Source organism: Furipterus horrens, unplaced genomic scaffold, assembly GCF_987537825.1.
Source record: "Furipterus horrens unplaced genomic scaffold, mFurHor1.1.pri manual_scaffold_5, whole genome shotgun sequence".
Classification (NCBI taxonomy): domain Eukaryota; kingdom Metazoa; phylum Chordata; class Mammalia; order Chiroptera; family Furipteridae; genus Furipterus; species Furipterus horrens.
In genome coordinates this window covers 101294676-101311761 of record NW_028327175.1, presented here as the reverse complement: position 1 = coordinate 101311761, position 17086 = coordinate 101294676, and the positions used below count along the sequence as shown (strand labels likewise).

Below are 17086 nucleotides of genomic sequence, written 5' to 3'. Positions count from 1 at the left end.
TATCATCCACACAGGTTCAACTCCTAGGTTTGTGCTCACCATATTGTAAGGATCAGGAACTTTTTAACCCATTGAACTGGGTTAAGTCTTCTCTGCTTAGCAATGTACTTCTTTACTTTGCCAATTCCACATTTTAGGATCTGTTACCTGTAACTATCATTTCAAGTACTAGATTGTAGGTAATTTAAGACACATTTAGCCATAAGTAACCAAAACCAGTGTCTTAAAAAAAAAAGGATGAATTTATTTCTTACATGGGAAATCTGGAGGCAGAGGTCACTAGCTTGGGTTCTACTAAGCCACAACACCACTCAGCTCCACCACCGCCATATGTCAGCCTTTCGTTGTTTTTGCTTGTCCCCTCAAGGTCACAAGATGAGCTATTAAAACTCCAGGCATGATGACCTGGCTCTGTAGAGAGAGGGAGAAGGGAAATGAAAAGTGTCCTTTCTTTCAGAAAAGCAGACACCATTCCAGAAGCCTCTTGCCAGCACCTGCTTCAGTCTCATTGACCTTCATAGAGTGGATGCTGGGAGAGTGACTACCTATGGCTCTGTGGGGAAGGGCGTGGAAGGAGGATGTGGGGGAGGGTGTGGAGTCAGCCTAGCGTTAGTGCTGCCCTAGTGGAGATGCTGCTTCCTTTCTTTACTCAGGGACTTGCTGTCAGCATCATACCCGTCCGAGGCCTTGGGGTCTCAGGCTATAGGGAAGTGAGATGTACCCCCTTGTTATAACAGTGCTTCAGATCCAGGGATTTATTCTTATTAGTTATCAGGGTGGAATGAATTCAAAACGTCCATACTGGGCAATTACTAAGCACCTGAGGCTATAGTGCTGTGTAAAAATAAAGTGTTCTTTAATGCTGGTGACCTTGACTGATGCCCCCTATCATGAGAACTTGAGGCGAGCTGCTAATTTGATGGTGGCCTCATCTCTTGCTCAATAGAAGAACCGTGTTCTGTTGTCATTGTGTAGCGGATTGATGAGATGGGGAAATGCCAGTAGTATTTGTTTGGGTTGGTTGCCCAGACTATTCCATGCGTTTTTTGTCCATTCTGTTCCAGCCTTCAAAGGAACCTCCAGATTGTCCACATCTGCTCCTCTTCCTGTGTTCCCTAACACAGCGAATGGCAGTTCACCTGTCAAACTATTGAAGTCACAGACTTCAGAGACATTTGTTTCTCCACTGACAATCACCAAGCCCTTTCATTTCTTCTTCCCAAATACTTTTTGCACCTACCTACATCTTTAAACTTGCACCGCCAGCATCCTAGCATTGCACATCAACCCGCTAAAGCTGTGTTTGAGATAACGAGAATGCTCCCAAAGGAACTGAATCTATATGAGGTGTTTTGTTTATTTCTTTTAAAGCCTCACATAGTAAGAAGTAACAGTTAGGACACTTCCAAGGCTAATTTAGTGACTTATAAATGTCATGGAGACTCAGGTGCTTTCAGACTTTCCATTCTACTGTCTTAATGTGTCAGTGATGTTACCTGCTTGGTGGTCTCAAGGTGGCTGTGACAGTTCTTGCAGACACAATTATATCAAGTAAAGAAGAGGAACATATCCTGCTGTGTGTCACTTTTTTGTGAGCAAGGAAAACCTTCCTAAGGCATCCCTCTGCAGCCTTATTCTCGGGTCCCAGTGGTCATGACTGGGCCACTTGTCCATGTTCTAGCTAGAGAAGACTGGAAAAGTGAGTTTCTAGCAATGTTCAGGTGGAATAGTGACTGGCAGGATCTGCCGGCCAGGAGGAAGGTTTGGACGGGGGTGTACAGGGAGGGAATGATATTTTGGGGATGTATTCAACAGGGTCTGCCACATACACAATCATCTCTCGCCTGGACTATGGCCAGGGCCTCCTACTTTCTCCCTGGTTCTAGTCTTACTCTCTTTCAGTCTGTACTCCCCACACTCCAGCAGCTAGTGGAGTCTTAACAAATGTGTACTTACTGGTTAGTTTATTTGCTTACTTGTTTATGGTCAGTATCTTTCATAATTATGCAAATTGCATGAGGAAAGAGAACTTATTTGTTCTGTTCACAACTTTGTACCCTACAACAGCGACCCACACATCAGAAGTGTTCATTGGATATTTCTTGGCTGACTGACAGAATGAAATGTGAACCTGGTTCTGTCAATCTCCTTTTTAAACCTTCAAATGGGCCCTGACTGGTGTGGCTCAGTTACTAAGAATCATCCTGCAAGGCAAAAGATTGCTGGTTCAATTCCCAGTCAGGGCACATGCCCAGGTTGCGGGTTTGGTCCCTGGTCAGGGCACATGCGAGAGGCAACCAATCAATGTCTCTCTCTCTCTCTCTCTCTCTCTCTCTCTCTCTCTCTCTCTCTCCCCCCCCGCCCCCCTTCCTTTCTCTCTCAAAATAAATAAATAAAATCTTTTATAAAAACCCTTCAAATGGTTTCCCTTTATCTCTGGGATAAAGTCACATCTTCTGGAAAATGTTTGTAAGGCCTCTTGTGAAATGATCTGTGCCTATATTTTCACCTCTTCCCACTCCACTCTTCTCCAGCTTTACAGAACTTTCTTCAGTTTTTCAAACATACCATGTGTTTCCTCCCCTCTGTCTGCCTGGAACTGTTTTAGCTTCCCACTTTGTCTGACTAAGTCCTTCCCTAGAAGCAAATTTCAGTTTAAATGTCACGTCTTCTGGGAACTCTCCCAGACCTTTGTCTCACTAGGTGCTGTTGGAAGCCCTGGGTACCACCTGTAGTACCTGGCCTTCCCCATCTTAGAAGTCGTAACATGCTCGTGTAAGTTATTTAGTAATTGTACTTCTCTATCCTTGTGATGTTTGTTTTCTTAAAATCAACTTTATTGAGATATATTAATTCACATTCCATACATTTAGCCATTTAAAGTTGTGCAACCATCATCACAAGCTATTTTAGAGCATTTTAATCACTCCCCTTTCCCACCCCAATGCCCATACCTGTTAGCAGCTACTCCTCATCTACTCCCAAGTCCCTCAAGCCCAGGCAACTACTAATCCTTTTACACCCATGGATGTGCCGATTCTGGGTATTTCATAGACTGGAACTTAACCTCCGTGTGGTCCAGGATTTGTCAGTCCCATCACCACTGTGTGCCCAGAACCCAGCAGAGAGCCTGGTATATGATTAGTGCTTCAGATATATTTGTGGCTTGACTGGTTGATTGAATCATTAAAAATTTAGACATCCCCCCTCCAAAGCCAATTACTTTTTTTTCTGTGTATTTGCTACATTTTTATATGTATTGCTGTTTTCATTACCCAGCATTGATGTTTTTATGTACTTGTTTATTTTCCTAGATCAGCAGCTTGAGGACAAGAGCTATGCCTGATTCATCTTTGCATAACTTTGTTGAGTGCAGTACTTGGCATGCAATGCATTTGACTGGTATTTGCCTAATGCGTGAATGAAAAAATGAATTAGCTACGACCAGATCATCTGTCATTCCCAAACCATCAGTTGAGGTCTTCCTCTGGGATGTCAGGCTGAGTTCATTTGTGTGTTCATTCTGCCAGTGTTTGTTAACAAATTAGGACATTATTTTGTGCCTCCCATCAATGTTCTGTAGATATCCATCTCATCAACCTTCTGTGGGCAGAGGCCCTAGGCCCTGTCTCGGTAATCCCGGTGTCCTCTCAAGGCCTGCACAGCCCCTCACATAGACTCAGGGGCTCATCGAATGCTTTGTGAGTTGAAGTCCATGACTTTGAGGCTCTGAGCGCCTGGCCATCAGGGACAAGGCTAACATGCCAGATGGTGTTATGATGTTTAGCTCCATCATTTGCAGGCACTTTAGTAGGAATAGGTGGCTTCTGAACCTCTGCCACCCAGAGGACTTTAATCAGGGAAGGCCAGTCCCCCAGAGTAAAGCCATTATAACACAGAGAGAACACTGCCCAGGTGGGGGACCTGTGTCTGTGTGCTAGTGGGCATGTCCTGATGTATTGGGACACCTGGCTTGGGTTGCAACAAACCCTGTTTCAAAAAGTCCCTGCTGTGGTGAGAGGAAACCAGTGGGCCTGGTCTTACGGCTGGTTCTCTGCTGGCTTCCAGTTACAGACAGTTACAGAGTTGGTGCCTCCAGGCCTGTAGGTGGGGCATTAACCAAGCTTTGTGGCCTAGGTCCTGGTGCCACGGGCCCCAGTGCCCATGAGGCTGCTGAAACAGTGCCTCCTGCAGCAGCCTGGCCTGATGATATAGTAGGCTCTTCCCGGCATCCTGTGCACAGGGGTCCTCTCTGAGCAGCCGGTCCTGTTCTATCCATTCTGTTTTGCCTATAGCCCACTGGCTCCTGGTTTCCCTGGGAAATGATCACCCTTTGTCTGATAAACCCATGCCCTGCCTTACACATGAACACGAGGACCCGTAGCTGGGCCCTGGTGGCCTACAGGCCCCTGCTCCCCTGGGCTTCGGCCTCTTGGACAACCGTAGAACATGCTCGTAGATTAGACATTGCCTGTGGTAGACTGAATAATAACCCCCCAAATATTCGTGTCTTAATCCATGAAACTGTTACCTTATATGGTAAAAGGGACCTTGCATATTGATTAAGAGATTATCCTGAATTATCTGGGTGGGCCCAATGTAATCACAAGGGTCCTTACAAGAGGGAGACATTTGCTCAGAGATAAGGGGAGATGCTACAGAGTCAGCTTTAAAAGTGGAGGAAGGGGCCATGCCCAGTTTCTGGAAGCTAGAAGAGGCCAGGAGTCTCTCCTGAAGCCTCCAAAATGAACCCATTTTACCAACACCTTGATTTTAGCCCCGTAAGACTCATTTTAAACTTCTGACATCCAGAACTATAAGAGAATAAATCTGTGTTGCTTTAAGTCATTAAGTTTGTGGTTGTTTTCTGCAATAGAAGATTAATATATTATCCCCACCTTGGGGTTGCAGCTAGCCCTAGTTTACCCTGGTCAAATGGGAGTATTTATTTTTGAACCCAAGGCGAGGCTCAAAAATGTCATCTTGGGCTCCCATAACCAAGTACCATAGACTGGGTGCTTAAAGAAGAGAAATTTATTTTTTCACACTTCTGGAGGCTCATAGCCCAAGTTCAGGGTGCCAACAGGGAAGGTTTATGATGAGGGCCTCTCTTCCTGACTTGCAGACGGCCGCCGTTTGGCTGTGTCCTCACAAGTCCTATGATCTGCGAGTGCATGCCCAGAGAGCGAAGAAAGCCTGGTGTCTCTTCCTCTTTCTATAAGAACTCCAGTTCTATCAGATTAGGACCCCACCCTGTGACTTCATTTATCCCCAGTGACCCCACTGAAAGCCCTGTCTCTAAATACAGTCACACTGAGGGTTAGGGCTTCAATCTATAAGTTTAGAGGGGACACACTTCCACCTGTAGCACAGGCCCTCTGCGGTTCTGTCCATGCAGTACAGCCAAATGTTCCTCGGACCGTTTATATCCCAGAAGCTCAGCCCTCTGCACACGAGAATGGTGTATGGTCTGGAGGCCAGCACAGCAATGTCCTTGAACCAATCCCCATGTAAGCATACGTCATGCTTCTGTCATCCGGGGCTTCCACTGATGGATGTAAGGCATTTCAGGGTGTTTCACCGAGCTCATTTGGGCAGTTGTTCACTGATGGAGAGTGTAACCCCTCTGGGACAGTCATTGGAAATATAGACTGAAGGCACTGGGAGTTAGGGTGTGGAGTTCTTGGGTGAAGTTCTATTTAACTTCTATTTGGCGAAGGCTTTGCTCATGATAATGGACAGGTGACAGCAATCTGGTAGTATGCCTCTCAGGTTTCTCTTTCCTCTTTTTTTTTTTTTTGCTGCTGCCCTCCTAAGTAAAGGAAGCAGTTTGGCCTTTAGTAGGGATTTAATCTTTCTAGGAGTTAAAACTATTATATGTCTTCATATCCTGGCCTTCTCTGAATTAGTCTGATGCTGTTCTTTTCAAAGGATCCTTCTAACACCATTCCAGGGGGAGCTCATCACAGGAACCAGTCCTGGCAACTTCCATCCAGTGTTTCCTTCACGAAAAAGTGCTTTTGGTGGAGTTCACTGCTGTGAATTGTTAGTGGTTCAGGCGACCTGGGAAACATAAAAGCCTCATCTCAGGAGAGCTAGACACTGTGAAAGTAGATGCCAGTCACCAAAGCCTGGGTTACCCAGGGCGACCCCAGGCTGACACTGGGCAGAGGGCTCTAAAGCAGCCGGAGCTGCTGAGTTGAGGGGCCATGGGGGGAGCCACAGGCCTGAGGGACTGAAGAGGCCCCTGCCCCCAATTCTAAGAGAACCTCTTGTCTGACAACTTTCTGGAAATCCCACATGGCAGCAGGCCTAAAATTGCTGACCAAGACCCAGCCACCCCCACAGCCACCCCAGAGGCTCCCAGAGGGGAGAGTATAGACAGAGCCCCTCCTGTGGGAACAATAGGCATAGTGCCCGGCAGGGGAACCCACATTTAGGTGTGGTGGCCCGGCAGTGATGTCACACTAGCAGGTGGTACCACTGAAGCTCAGAGCTGTTAACAGGCAGTTCCTTAAATACACTTCTCGGAACAGAATATAAATCTGTAAGCATCAAGCATCAGTCTTAACAGTCACCATTTGAGTCCGATTCATAAGGAAAGCCTGGGGAGCCCGATGTAAGCGCTGAGTTTTTATCCTGCTCGGGCCAGTGTCTTGAATTATATTCAGCTATGAAGGGACATTGCTTCAGGCACTGAGAAAATAGCTGTATATTTGGGTTTATTTGTCCAAGTGGCCAGGAACAGTTTGGAGACAAACAGTGCCTTATTTGTACTTGTTTATTTTTTTCCTATGTCTCTCCCCTACGGGTGACCTCAGATAACCTTCCCCAGCTTAGGGAGACTGGAATCAGTTTCTGCACAGCTTAGGGGGACTTGTCCATAGCTTGGGGAGAGCTTTCACCACCTTCAGAACCCTAAGAAAAACTAGCAAAGACTCCAGTCCTGTCCTGGTCCCTTTCCCTTGGCTGGGGGACCAAGATTTTCCCAGGGACCTCCTGGCAGCACCTCAGAGTCCCACTTCTGGGAGCATAACCATGGGTTCTCAAGGTGGGTCCTGGGGCTGGGCTCCTGAATTGCTGCTACCCATGCTTCCCGAGACTATCCTGGCAGGTAAATAGGTTGCCTCACACTGTCATTAGCCACTGGATGTTGATGGGGTGTTGGATGGATGGAAGCGTCTCTGGAAGGTTGTCTCCCATGTGCTGCTCTCTTGGCCCATGCGAGGTCCAACTTCATGAAGACTGTGCTTAGTGGGTCCCCCACAGGAAACCAGACATCTGCAAAAATAGGTGGCAGATGTCACGGTGACTGCCTTGAAGCCACAGCAATCTGGCATGAGTAGAACGCCCTGGTTTTCTCACAGGGAACACTGGGCTCCCCCTAGGGGAGTCAGAGAGACTGATGAATTCCCATCACAGCTTTGGGTTTAGAAATAATGTGCATCTGCTGGGCAGGAACATGGGTCCAGGTACCTGGCTGCACTCGGAATGTTCTTGGATGGTCTCAAACACGTGTCTGAGAACAGGAGGCGGGAGTGGGGGTGGCATTGGACAGGTGACCTGCATGCATGAAGCCCAAATGTGAAGTGTGGGTTTGTTAGGGGTGAATTTTGTCCCCTCAATAAACATTTGTTGGTTTGCTAACTCCTCAGTATCTCGGGTACCTAGAATGTGACCTGATTTGGAGGTAGGGTCTTTACAGAGGTAATCAAGTTAAAATGAGGTCATCCAGGTGGGCCCTAAGCCAACACGTCCTTATACAAACGGAATTTGGACAAAGACACACACTCAGGGAGAACACCAAGTGAAGATAAAAACAGAGATCTGCAGGACATGCAACGCCAAAGATGGCCAGGACGCCGCCAGGCCAGGGTGCGGCAGAGGACAGACTGCCCCTCACAGGCTTCAGAGAGAACACCCCTGCTGACACCTAGACCGTGGACTTCTAGCTTCCAGGGCTCTGAGATGAGAAACTCGTGTTATCTATGCCACCTAGCCTGGGGTTTGGTTTCAGCAGGCCTACGCAATGGATACAGGGTCTTGCAGAGTCTTACGGGCAGTGATGGGCTTGTGAGAATCCAAATAGGAGGATGCCAACAACAATGTGGCCAATGGCAACAGTGGGGTCTGTTCAATAGATAGTGCCTGATGCTTCTGTCATTGGGAGTGCCAGTCTCACAGTGCGGGCCCACGACAGTGTCACCATGTTCATCACCATCGTTGTCATTGTCAAGGCTGATGTTTACTGAGTATCTACTCTGTGCCTGATACATGTACTTTACATGTCCTATATCACTGAGTCCTTACAACCTACAAGGTCAATATTGTTATTATTCTCCTTTTACAAATGAGGAAACTGAGGCACAGATAAGGAAGTTACTTGCCCAAGAACTGAGAGGTAGGCCTGAATGCAGCTGCTCTCAGCCCCACTCACTGTGCTTCAGTTCACACCTATTCTCGCCGTTCCTTCCACGTCAGCTCATCTGCAGCATCTTTGCATTGGCTGCTCCCTTGTCTTGGTTGCTTTCCTATTAGAGTTCCATAGGGCTGGCTCCTTTTTCTCTTTGGGTCTCAGCCCTAAAGCTTCATCTTCAACAGGAGCTTCTTGCCCTCCCCAGTCATCTCAGCACACTGTCTTATTTATTTACTTATTTTTACCATCAGAAAGTTCTTTCTCTCTTACTTGTGAGTCATCTGTCTTAACCCCATAGAATGTTAAGATTTTTGAGAGCAGGGACCTTGTCTGGCTTCTTTAATCCTCTATCCCAGAAACTAGATCCGCTCCTAAAACAGGAAAAGTGTTCAGTAACTTAGTTCCCTTTACTTAATTATTCAAATCATTTGCCACCCACTCCAACCTAATTGAAGCTTGGACTCCATCTTGCATGTATAACAGACTCATGAAGATCTTCTGCTAACGAAGGCAGCTACTTTTTTCTGTCCTAATACTTACACAGAGCCAAGAAACTAGAGGGAACTTTAACACTGGATTCCCACTCCCCTCACCCCTCCCATTGGTCTCTAGGTCGAAAAGAGAGGCAGGGAAATTGACTTTACCATTGGATGATTATTGCCACTGTCCCCAGGAAGTAGTGGGGCTGGGGCCAGTGACTGTGGCCTTGAGTCAGTCAAGGTCAGGCTCAGTCGGTGGGGACCGAGTCTGTTGTGGGCCACATTGGAGGTGGGTGTCCTCTCCCCTCCCTTGCAGGGAGATTCAGAATGGTGCTACCTGCTTCCTCCTCATTGGAGACCAGCTGCCAGAGGGCTGCAGGGCAAGGCCGCCGTGCCCTGGGGTGGGCAGCCACATGAGAGAAAGGGGAATGAGTGAGAGAAGGAGGGCGCAGGCGGGGATGGGCTTGCCTGCAGTTCATTTAGGAGCTGTTTTTGTTGGGCTGGGCATATTGTTGTGAACCAATTTTCATGTTGAAATGGCTTTTCTCCCCGCAAACAAATTGCCTTTCATATTATTGAATGGGGTGAGAGGCGCCTCTTTCAGGATTAACTAATTCAGTTCTCAGCCTGTGCTCAAATAAGCACCTTGTAAACCCATCTAGTGGCAGAGCCTGGGACTGGTTTGCTCCTCACAGCTGAATTGATTAATATGAGTTGGGAAATAAAGAGTTTCCAGAGACATTGGGTATAAGAACATATGACTCAAGTTCTGTGAAAGATTTTCATTCTGAGACTTAGATGATCTCAGAAGAAGATTCCTCAGAATGCGGAGAGTGGCTGTAGTCAAGCATTCAGTTCATTTATTTGGTTTTCTTTTTAAAAATAACATTTGGTTCTTATAAAAATTTAGACACACGGACACATTTGTAAATAGAGGAAAGTATAAAGGCCATCATCAACTGCCTGCAGTCATCTGGAATATCACCATTTTATGATAATTCACCTTCACATTTTGTTGTATTTTTTCCTGACTTTTTCCCCCTGGGCATGTGTTTTTAGAGTCAAAATCTTATTGCTTCTATAATTTTTAACCTGATTTTTAAAGAAAATAGAATTTCTCATGCCATTCAGTAAATGTGATTTTTGTGCATAATGTTCTGCCATGTGGATGTAATTAAATTGACATTACATAGTCTTTTTTGATATTACTATTTTATTTTAAATAATTTCAAGCGTAGAGGAGACTTTCAAGAAGAGTGCAATGAATCCCTCTATGTCGCTCACCCGGTTCTCTGCTTGCCGACATTGTCCACATTTGCTTCACCACTCTCTCTCTCGCTCCCAAACAGCTGCGTTTTTTCCCCTGAACCTTTGGAGAGTAAGCAGCAGACAGGATGTTCCCCTACTCTTGTACACTCTGTGTATTTTCCACACTCTCCTGCATAATCATGACATAATCATCAGAATCAGGAAACATTGTACAATATCACCACCTAATTCAGTCTGCATTCAGATTCCCTCAGTTATCCCAATATTGCTCTTTATGTTAAACCATCCAATCTAGAATCATATTTAGCATTCATTTGTGATGTCTTTTCAGTTTCTTCCAATATGCAAAGGTTCCTTAGTTTTGTTTGAAGGTTGTAGGCCACTTATTTTGTAACATGCCCGTCATGTTGGGTATTGGATTTGTCTGATGTTTTTTCATGGTTAGATTTCAGTTATGTGGCTTTGGCAGAAATGTCACAGAAGTGATGATAACGTGTCCTCATGGCATCCAGTCAGGTGACACAAAGTAATGATTTGTCCCATTATTGGTGATATTAACTTTGATCACTGAATTAAAAGAATCTGCCAGGCTTCTCATTGTATAGTAACTGTTTCCCCTTTGTAATTAATGTGTTTTGTGGGGAAATACTTTGAAACTATATAACTATTCCATCTTCATCAAACTTTCACCCACTAGTTTTATACCCACTAGGGAGTCTTGCCCGAATCAATTTTTTTTTTCTGAATCAGTTATCATTATGGTTGTTATCAAATGATGGTTTTTCTAAATCCATCATTCCTTCTACATTGATTAGCATTATGCTGTAAGCAAGAGCCTTTTCTTTTCTTCATTTACTCATTCATTCATTCAATCTGTATTAACACATCAATTCCCATTTTATTTAATAGATCACAGTCTCTTCCTGTCATTTATTTTGATGTTAGAATAGCTTCTTCAGGCTGGTTTGTGGGTCTTTTGGGTATCATCTCTTCATTAAAAATGATCATCACAAGATACAGACTGAGTAGATTTATTTTTCCACTTGACAATATATTATGAACACTTTCCATGTCATTAAGAGTCTACAATATTATTTTCAGTAATTTTATAGTGTCCCTCAATATACTTAATGCTTCAGCTTTCATAGTGGTCCCGATGGTCTGGGAGAGGCACTTCTCATGCGTGAAGGCCCTCGTTTCATTAGCCAGGAACACAGAATGTTATCAGAAACAGGTGGGACACCAAGCAGGAGCAAATCCAGTGTAGTTGGGTATGTGTATATATATATATATATATATATATATATATATATATATATATATATTTATTTATTTATTTATTTATTTATTTTTTTCCTAGCCCCCCCAGCTTGTAACTGGCTATGCAGCTGTTAGAGTCACTGTCTACACAGGATGTAAGAATACTTATTGTAGGGATTCCGTTTATAAAAAATTGTCAGCAGCCTACATATCAATCAGTTGGAGATGGAATATTATATAGTAGTTAAAACAAACTAGTTATATAGATCAATATGTATATATGTGTGTATATCCATTATATTATATACAAAAGCACAGACACATACATGAATGCATATGTATTTAGAATAAACATGAAAAAGTTCAAGGCAACAATATGTACTGAAATCAGGATAGTGGTTACTATTCGGATGGAAGAAAAAGAATAAAGTAGAGAAGTGACCTATAAGGACCTTCAAACTATAGTATGGAAATTATACTTCCCTAAAGCCATTTTAAAAGAAGATCTAAAGTAAATATGGTATAATGTAGAGACTTGATAAGCCTGGATTAGGTAAACACATGTTTATTCTATTATTCTCTTTCCTAGACTCTTATGTTTGAGATATTTTATGATAAGAAATAAATATTTTTAAAGATCGTGAATGGGAATGATAAATACTGAGTTAAAAATAGTGATTATATCTGGGGAGTGAGAGAAATGAGATCAGAGAGAGAGATGAGGAGTTTCCTTTGTACTTGTAATGTCTAATTTCTTTTTATTTTTCTAAAAACTTAAAATGGCAAAATGTTAAGATTTGATATAGCTTGGTTGTGGGTTTATAGGAGTTTGTTTATATAATTCTCTAGGCTTTTCTGCTTTACTAAAAAGATATGCTATGGAAGTGAGAGACTAACTAAGATTGGAAGTCTCTGGACAGAAGGGAAGTAGTGGAATTCATAGCTTGCCTGGCATGTTAGCTCTGGAAAGCAGAGCCCCAGGCAAGGCTCAAATGCTGATGCCTTTGGGGAAGTGCAAACCCAGGGTAGCAAGAAGGAGAAAAGTGGGAAGGATGGAGAGCAACACCAAGAGATGCGTTGCGAAGCTGGCCGCTGCTTCACGAGGCCTCAGCTATGCAGGGTGTCTCCTGTTAGGTTGTAGAGAAATGCTGTTTGGGGACAGTCTGTTTGAGAGAAGACTAGAGAGGGAATTTATTCCCTAACTCTTTTTTATTGTTTTTCTGATTGGTCAAAATTGAATTTTCAGAACGCTGATACCCTTGGGCTTCTGGAGTGTGTGTGTCCTCCAGCCCGTTTGGCTGCTGCTGCAGAGGCCAGATTGCATTCTCAGTGCGGTGTTCCATCCCAGTGTAGACTGCGGGGAAGCAAGAGACCCCAGCAGGGGCCTCAGGCCTCAGGGTTGAATGGCCCTAAAGGAGTCTGATTTGAGTCCCCATGCTGGCGATGGCTACTGCACAGCAAGTGGCCAAGGGTGTGGGAGGTAGATGGAGTGAGAGAATCTGGATTCCCATTCAGTGAGTGTGATACAAGCAAAATGGGATCCCTCTTTCGTCTAAAATGAGAGAGGAAATGAGAATAGATTTTGAAGTAGGTAAGTTTACAGGGGAACAGGGGTGAAAAATTGAAACCGTTCTAGACTGATAACCTTTCTTTTTTTTTTCCGAAGGGCAATTATTCACTGAGAATTTGGGGATGGATTTGGGAAGCAGGATTGGGAGTTTGTGGAGAATCATGAAGATCTTAAATAACAACCATGGGGAAAGGGTTGGGTCTAGTTACAGTAGTGGAGAGGCTCCTGGGAGGCAGAGGACCGGCCTAGCAGGAAGTTAGTAAATGCATTGGAAAGAGCCGTTGAATTGAATTGGGCTCCAGGTGACTTGCCTGACTGGGTTGGATAGAATATGGAGGCTGATGGTCTGGAGAAATGCTGAGGAACGGAGGTTTCAGAAGCTTGAAGAGCAGCTGGTGAGGGTGACACGTGGGAGAAGAAGGTTGTGGGATGAGAATAAAATTTTAGACCTTAAGATTTCAGAGCAATGCTGAGTGAGAACAAGAACCACACTCTTCTCCCATGGGGGTTTTTGGAGTGGAATGGGAGTAAAGTGGTTAGAGAAGCAGTGGTTAAGGATGTTAAGTCACTTAGAATAGTGGCAAGATTGTTGTGAGGTACAGTCGAAGTTTAAAGTCATGAGAGGAATGATAAGTAACTTTGCCTAGCTCTTCACTGGAGGACCAATGCAAATGATTAAAAACTTCTCCTGCTGAGTCACTGAGGGAGGCCGATTAACAAATGGGGTCAGCCATTCTATCCATGACACTGAACTGATTCATCACGGTATAATCTTGAATCCAATTACCAACCATCTTTAAGGATCTTAAGCATTTTCCTACTGAAAAATTAGTTTCCTCCCATGACCTCTTCCTCCACCCCCGCAGTTTCCTTAAGTTGCGGGTATTATAGTACTTATTAGAAATGCTGTAATTGCCTGGTTGCCTTTCTGTCATTCTCCCCACCTGCCCCATCACGAGTACTTTAAGGGCAAAGCCAGATCTTGTCTAGCATTATGTCCTTACCCTCACTGGGTCCCTGGCAATCCATGCGTGCCCAGTGTGCTAGAAGGGAGAGGGCTGTGATGGTGCCAGGCATTGACGAGTGTGGGTTACTGTTGGATGGTTGAAATAAACTCTCTAAGTAATTTTCTACCTTTTTCACCCTTTCAAACATAACCTTCTCTTTTCACCCCAAATTACTTAAGAGATACATGTTCCTTGTAGAATACTTAGAAAATAATAATAATCACCCATAATCCTATCCTTTAGCAATAACCACTGTTTGTGATTTAGTGTATATTTTTACAGTCAGACATTTTATTTATTTGTTTAATAGATAACACATTAATGGTAGAACTTAAAAAGTTAGAAAAGTATATACAGTAGTCCCCCTTATTTGTGATTTCATTTTCCACAGTTTCAGTTATTTCCTGTCAACTGTGGTTTGAATATATTAAATGGAAATTTTTTTTCTTATTTAATTGAATTTATTGGTATAACATTGGTTAATAAAATTATATAGAGTTAAGGTGTACAATTCTATATACATTATCTGTATATTGTATTGTGTGTGTGTGTGTTCACCACCCCAAGTCATGTCTCTTTCCATCACCATTAAATGGAAAATTCAAGAAAAAAATTCAAAATATTAAATCATGCTCTATTCTGAGTAGTTTGATAATATCTTGCACTGTCCTGCTCCATCCCATGCTGGATGTGAACCATCCCTTAGTCCGGATTTTCCATGCTGTCGATGCTGCCTGCCTGTTAGCCCCTCAGTGGCCCTCTTGGTTATCAGACCACCTGTCTCGGGATCTCAGTGCTTGTGTTCGCACCACCCTTATAGCAGCCTAATGCTTCGCCACGACGCCTCCCTCATTCACTTCACTTTATCTCATCATGTGGGCACTGGATCATCTCACATCATCACAAGGAGACTGACTGAGCCCAGTATAATAAGATATTTTGAGAAAGAGAGATCTCATTCACATAAACTTTATTGTAGTACATTGTTATAATTGTTCTATTTTATTATTAGTTATTGCTGTTAATTTCTTACTGTGTTGGCCTCATAAGTTAAAATTTATCATATGTATGCATATACAGGAAAAAATGTAGAATATACAGGGTTCAGCACTACCTGCACTTTCAGGCACCCACTGGGAGTCTTGGAAGGATTACCCACAGATAAGGGGGATGGCTACCTAGTGAAAGTGTTCCTCTGTTCCTTTCCCTCCTCCCCACTTAGTTCCCTTCCCCAGGAGAATCCTGGCTACCTGTTTCTTGTATATTCGTCCATTTATAAGCAAGTGTTTATAATCTTTTCATCTTTCATACATGTGGTAGCATTTGATGCACATTTTTCTGCATCTTGCTTTTTTCATTTTAACAATACATCTTGCAGGTCATTCCACATTAGGATACAAAAACATACTTATTCCTTTTTTAGCTGCATACTAGTCCATTGTTTGGATATACTGTAGTTAACCAGTTTTCTGTTAATGGGTATTTGAGTTGACACTGATCTTTTTAGTGTTTTATTATAGAAGACTCAAATGTAATGAATACCCGTTGCCTAGCTTTAACTTGTGACTAAGCTTGTTTTATCTATACCCCACTTTCCAGCCTTCCTTCTCCCTCTTTTATTTTTTTTTTAAAGATTTTATTTATTTATTTAATTTAGAGAGAGGTGAAGGGAGGGAGAGAGGAAGAGAATCATGGATGTGAGAGAAAAACATCAGTTGGTTGCCTCTTGCATGCACCCCAACCAGGGACTGAACCTACAACCCAAGCATGTGCCCTGACTGGGAATCGAACTGGCAACCTTTTGCTTCATGGGACAATACCCAACCAACTGAGCCACATGGGTCAGGGCAGCCCTGTGTTATTTTAAAGCAAATCTCAGACATTATATCATTTTACCTATAATTATTCTAATATAAACCCCAAAAATGACTTAAAAAACAATACCAATATCATGCCTCCTAACATAATGAACAATAATTCCTCAATGTTATGAAATTTGATTTTTAAAAAAATTATATACACGAAGCTGCAACCAAGAGCCTGGTTCATACTTCATTACATATGTGTGTGAGCATACCAGTAGTTCTCCTTTCCAGAGGTGGAATTGTTGAGGTGGTGTATTTGTAATAGAAAGGAGAATGACAAATTAACACTTCCAAGAAATTATACTAATTTATACATCCTCCACCAAAGTTTTTGAGGACTGCTTCCTCACAGCTTTCTCTACACAGTGTGTTATCAAACTTCCTGATCTTTTACCCACCTCACAGGTGAAATCTATTATACAAGTGTCATTTTATTTAAAAAAATTTTATTGTATTTTTTTCCATTACCATTTAACCCCCTACAAATGTCATTTTAATTTGCATTTCTCTTACTGTGAGTTGGGTTGAACATTGTTTTATATGTTTATTAATTTGAGATTCCTGTCCTGGGAACTGTCTGCTATTCTTTGAACATTTGTCTTTTGATTTGTTGGCCTTTTTCTTATTGATAGATAGGGACTTTTTAAATATGAGGGAAATTAGCTCCTCACTAGTAATATAAATTGAAAGTATTTTTATTTTGTTTCTAACTTCTGACTTAGCATACAGTGATTTTTTGCCATGAGAAAGTTTAACGTTTTTACTTAGAATGAGTCAGTCTTTTATTTTATGACTTTTGGTGTTTGCTCCCTACTAAGTACAGCTTTAGCTACTCTGCGATTATAAAAATTTTTTTCCTTGTGGTTTTTTCCTTTTATAATTATGACTTTATTTTATATATTTAATCTTTGATTCTTCCTGAATTAATTTTGGTATAAAGTATGGTGTATCTAGTAGTTTCACTCTTAATATTTTCCAGAAATCTACACAGTAATTAACCTATCTTTTCCCATTATTTGAAATGTCACTCATATCTTCAAACCAATTTCTGATCTTTCTACCATTTTAACTGAATGACTTATCATTTATTTAGCTAATTACCTGTTGTACCCATACCCATTTTTATTATTAAAAATCAGGCTGGGATAAGTATCTTTGTAAATAAATCTTTGTGTACACATCTTATTTTTTAGGATAAATTTCTATAAATAGAATTGCTG

At 42.6% G+C, this 17086-nt stretch overlaps 1 protein-coding gene across 4 annotated transcripts in view; it reads left to right on the top strand.

Annotated features, from left to right (window-relative positions):
• Positions 1-17086, top strand: part of CALN1 (calneuron 1) — a 508279-nt gene that overhangs the window by 251357 nt on the left and 239836 nt on the right. The gene's annotated exons all lie outside the window — the stretch shown is intronic.